Source organism: Eumetopias jubatus, unplaced genomic scaffold (genome assembly GCF_037043125.1).
Source record: "Eumetopias jubatus isolate StellerSeaLion01/CBP00866 unplaced genomic scaffold, mEumJub1_p1.0 scaffold_1, whole genome shotgun sequence".
Taxonomy (NCBI): Eukaryota; Metazoa; Chordata; class Mammalia; order Carnivora; family Otariidae; genus Eumetopias; species Eumetopias jubatus.
The window spans coordinates 187,503,358-187,509,055 of record NW_028274807.1 but is presented as its reverse complement, the minus strand read 5'-3'; positions in this window follow the sequence as shown (position 1 = coordinate 187,509,055).

The window sequence follows — 5,698 nt, the reverse complement described above, 5'->3', positions numbered from 1 at the left end:
CTGCATTCCTTTATTCGTTCAGTCATGCAATCTTTGATATTTTGTAAGCAACTAATATCGTTCCAGGTAGTGTTCTCAGTGCTGGAAAATGAAGGAAAAATACAAGCTGGGATCCTATTCCCATAGAAATTATATTTGAGATTGGGAGGGGCAGATAATAAACACATAATGAATGGCATATTATCAGTGACCAGATTTGGGATACACTGTTGAGGCAGAACTGACAAGATGGCCTAGAGGTTGGGGTAAAAGATGGAATAGGATTATGTAAGGATTACTCTTAATGATTTTGACTTGGGCCAGTTGAGGTGCCATTTACTGCATGGACTTACTCCACACCTCGGTGCTGTCATGATCCAAGCAGTGCCAACTCGTAGATTTGTGAAATCTATATTTGTGAGGAACTAGAATGTAGTGATTAAGAATTTGAACTCTGGATGCAGACCTAGGGTTGAATCCTGGCTCTGCCACTTCCCAGCTCTGTGTGTCCCTGAGCAAGTTGATCAACCTCTCTACGGCTCAGTTTTCTCAACTAAAAAATGAGCAGTAGAGAATGGCTGTTATTATGAGGATTTAATAAGATAATGTATGTAAAGTGCTTAGTACAATTCTTGGGACATTAGGCATTCAAAAATGCTGGTAGTAATAGTCTTTGCTGTCCTCATTTCTTTTTTGATGTACTTTCCTGGGAGAAGTATCCCAGCTCCTCAGACTTCCAGTGCTCCTGTGGTTGTCTCTGATTCTCCTACTCTGTATACTATAGTGCTTCACCTAGGCTCCTCTCCCTCTCATAATATCAGTACCCCTTCTCAAAATTCACTTTTGCCATATGCCTAGCTCAGTCATAGTGTTGACCTTCATTACCAGTTCCATTTGTACAACTTTAGAAGAGGCTATCTTATGTAAGGGAAAAATCACTGAACTTGGAGTCAAACATCTCATTCACTAACACAGAAGCTGTAGTTTTTGACAAAGTAAAATAATTTTTTAAACAAATCCTTCTGAATTTGGAAAGAATTTAGGAGAAATTTTGTGGGGATAAGGCAAGAATTATTATTTACCACTCTTACCACTCTAAGAAATGGACTGGCAGCACAAGTTTGAATTCCAATGAGACCAAAACGGCCCTGTGAACTAGAGCTTAATACAAGGCATAGTAGGCACTAAATAAACACCTAATCAATTGGTCTGAAGTAAATGTTTGTGAAATTTTTAGTATCTCTTTGTATTGCACAATTGTACTATGATTGAAGAGTAGGTAAGACTAGAGATATTCAAACAAGACTTCATTTGTACTAACTATGAGGGCAAAGTTTATCCTCCTGCTCTATAATTTTAATTTTCATAAAGCCCTGAGTCAAATTATTTAATATCACAGACCTAGATTTTTTGCTTATTCTCCATGATGAATTACTTATTTGCATAATTTATAATAATTTTTACTGTCACAAAAGAACAAATGGTAATTAAATGAGGTTCTATCATTTATTATGCCTTTGAGATTTGGTCAGTGTGAGTGACAGTTAAGTCTTGTCATTGTAGCTAAGCCTCTGCTGACTGAAATTCCAGCTCAGTTCCCATAATGGTTTAGTGATTGCACCACATCTAAAACAATTAGGCATATTTCTTGGAAGTCAAATGGGGCTTGGAACAAAATTGGAAATCTCTGAGTTTCCATTTGAGTGGTGAGTTCAAAATGTAAATGACTGTCTTATGATAACTACCGAGAGTGGAGAATGACAGGCAAATTCCTTACCTAATTAGGAAATACTTTTTACAGCTATAAAGTCTCTAGATTTAAAATTAGACTGGTTGTCAACCTATGGGAATTGGTTGAGTCATGCAGAAGTCTAATACAATAGAATCTGGATCTTGGCTTCTATATTTAGCCTCACTCAAATTCATTCTTTTTTATTTTTACATGCATAAAACCCAACTTAGCAACTGGTAATTACTGGGTAAGATAAGAGATATCCAGGGTTTTTCTTAGATTGCAAGTAGGGTCTTGTCTACAGAATTGTATTTCTCAGCTAATGAGTTCTAATGAGGTCAAACTTTGAACTTGACACTTTGGTTGACAGGTTCGCATGGAAAAAGACTGAGTCTAGATGGCCATTCACTGCCCCTTCACCCTAAATCCACCACCTTGAAATCCATGCCCCTTGTCATGGCAGTTCAAGTCCTTTTTAGAGGGATTAAAGTACCTTAGCGATTTAAAAATATTTTTGTGACCTATAATTACTAGTGGGAGAAAACTCAATCACACGTTTGGTTATACTAATGGGTCTTTAGTTTTATCTTTATATAAAAAGTATTGTGTATTTGAGGTGAACCTGAGATGATCTTACATTGTACCTATTATAGAATATATGGTAAATGTATTCAGATATGGGCATGCATAGTAACACCTCTCTGAAAGAGCCAAGCATAACCTACTATATTAACAGCATAATTTAGAATGATTTAGGATGTTTTATGAAATGCCTCATTTCATATGCCCCTTATTTATACTTCACAGTAAGGTAAGCTAACATTTAAAGGCAATGAAATGATTATGAACATCAAATAAATGAAATGGGCAGCCCCAATAATACTGCCAGCCATATAATATGGTCTTTATGAAAGCTCTAAATGGGAAAACACACAATATTTATTTGTATTCGAAACCCAACATATTTTTCAAATAAATCAATCTTGACCACATGGACACAGTTGCTTTAAAAATTCATAGACTCTTTTTCAACAGGGCCAGTTGTTCTCCTTTTGATTTTATTTTACTCAGGACAATGATCATTTCCTACCAGAAAGTGAGGTTCACATGTTTGTAACAAAATCTTAAATTTGGTGGCATCATCCAGAGCAAAACAGAAATAAGCCTAAAATAAAAGGGGGTGGATAGAAATCCTCGAGACAATCTCAGCTTCAGAATGCCAAGAGGACAGACACACCTGTCTGAGAGATCAAATGTTCATTCTGGAGTCAGATTAATATGCTGTTTGCTCTTCTAACAGATTTTATATTACCTACCCATTTAAAAGATTGGTACTAGCATTGCTGGACACCTTCCACTTGGGAACAAAAGCTGTGTTACTGAATAAGTAATAGCAATTACACCCTCCATCCTGGGGCATAGAGTAAACCAGGATGAATAGCAAGAAAGGGTTATAAGAAGGAAACACATGAAAAATATGCCTTGAAAATGGACAAAATCAATTCCATATTAAATCATTAGATAATCCTGTCCATTGGAAACCTATTCTGTTTTGTTTTCTTGGCTGGGAAGCCTTATAGACCTTAGTTCCTAAGTTTTACCTTGTAGTAATTTCATCTAAAAATGCTAACCTGTCATCGACAAAGACATCTTATGCTTCCATTAACATCTCCTTCTTCTCCCACAGATGTGTAGTCCTTAAAATTCTCAGCCTTTAAAAACTCTGCCAGGCGACTCAATTGTTCAGAAGGAAAATCCATTTCCAACAAGCTTCTTTCCCTCAATTCTCAGTTCCTGCTGCCCTCTGGCTACCTTTACCATCTGTGGCTTCTCATTTCAGTGGTCTATCAAAAAATCCCAGTGTTTTCAGTCAGACCAGTAGGTTTCCGGGCCTGCAGCCTTTGAGGTCAGAATTACCTATCTCTAAATATTGGCCCTGCCACGTTTCAGTTTAGGGACCCTGAATAAATCACTTTTAATCTCTATGCCTTAATTTCTTCATCAGTAAAAAAGAAAATAATAGTAATGCCTACCTCATTGTAAAACACTTTAAAAACTAAGAATACCTGCCTAATGAATTTTAGCTGTTTTAAAAAAATTTTTTATTATTTTTAGGGATTCCCTGCCCCACCCCACACCACACAGTATAGTGGAGCATACACAATAATGGTAATAATAATACTTAACATTGAGCCTTTACCATGTATTAAGTTGTTCTAAGTGTATTATGTCCATTAATTTACTTTTTATAACTTTCAAGTTGTTCTATTATTATCCACATTTATAGATCAGGAAATTGAACCTCAGAAAAGTTAAAAACTTGTCCACGCTCACATGGTGAGTAAACAATCCAGGCAAGAATTAAGTCCAGGCAGTCTGGAAATTGCTACAATGCATAGTTGTTAAGTTTCCGACTAGAAACCAGCAGACCTGGGGTCAAGCCCCACCTTCATCACTTGCAAATTGGACTTGAGTTCAATCATTCAGTGCATCTCTCTGCACTGCAGCTTCCTCATCTTTAAAATGAGCATAATTGTTTCCCACCTATCTATAAAATATGGTAAGAAGTAAATTAGAACAGTTTGGAGCCCTTGATTAGCTCTCATGAGTGTTGATTATCATTATTAATCTTCAGTAATGTTTATAGAAGTGTTTTATAAACTCTAGAAGAGCTATTTAAATGTAGAGATGCTGTTGTTACTGCTCATGATAATTCCCAAAGGGCCTTTGATCACTGCAAGAAACTGAGAAATGAATCCAGGCTAAAGTCTTCTTAGCTCTTGGGAGTTTAGAACGCTCTATCTTCTTTGTTAATGACATAACATTTGAAAAGATTACTTCACTGCTCAACTCAATAACAAGGATTTTGAAGACTAAGTTTCCTGAGATCATTTCACTTATGCCATGCCCTCTGTCTACTGAAAAGAAAATTGTTGAAGACTTGCTTATTTTGTGCCAAAAATCAATGATGAACAAGATATTTCTATGTGGAAGTGTTTTACGAAATCACTACAGCTAGAGTGATCTTTTCACAATCCAAATCTGAGTGAACCATCCCCTTGATCATTATCCTTCAGTGTGTTTATTGCTCTGGATATAAAATCTGAAATCCACATCCTGATCTGCATGTCCAGCATGGTGATGTCCCTGCCTCCTTCTTCAGCCATAACATACTCTTCATTTTCTGCTCTTACTACACTGGTCTTTTAAATCTGTCTTCCCACAGTGCTCTTGTGTGGGCTGTTCTCTGCTCAGTACATTCTTGCCCCGGCCTCTCCTTCTTCTAGTTAATTCAGCTCATGTGCCTCTTCCTCAAAAAAGCTTCCCTGGCCTTCCTGATGAGGCCTTCCTAAACAAGTTTTCTTGGACCCTATAATTCTTCTTTAGCATTCTCAATACAACTGCACATTTATCAATATAATTACCTAACTTATGACTCTCTGCTCCAGCAGATGGAATGTTCCAGTAAACCTATCAAAGGATCAAGCCTTTTGTACTCAATTACATATGTGTCTATTGCATGAATGAATGGGAATAGTCTGCCATCTTTAGTGATTTCTCCATTTTCATTTGGAAAACAAATAATTGGAGCCAAGCTCTCCTGCTTTTTATCCTCTTGAATATATGACTTTCTTCCTGGAAATGGTAGAATTTGGAAAAATAAAGAACAACATAGAAAGCCCTCCAAGATTTTCCAAATAGAATAATACAGAAAAAGCAAAAGAATAGTGATATTTTTCTCCCTTCGTATAGTAACAGTAGAGAGGAAACAAAATAAAATGATGAAAGAGAAGGTAAGTAGATTAAATTATAGTGACTTCCAAGAAGCCGTCAATCAAAACTTCTTTTTAAGAAGAAACTGGAACAAAGGGAGCAATAAATATAATGGGATTGTGAGTTTTGATGAGAAAATGTAAGGAGAAGAAACCAACGCTTCATCTTCTTTCATGGTTTTAATTTGATTTAACATTCTGTCATAGTTGGTGT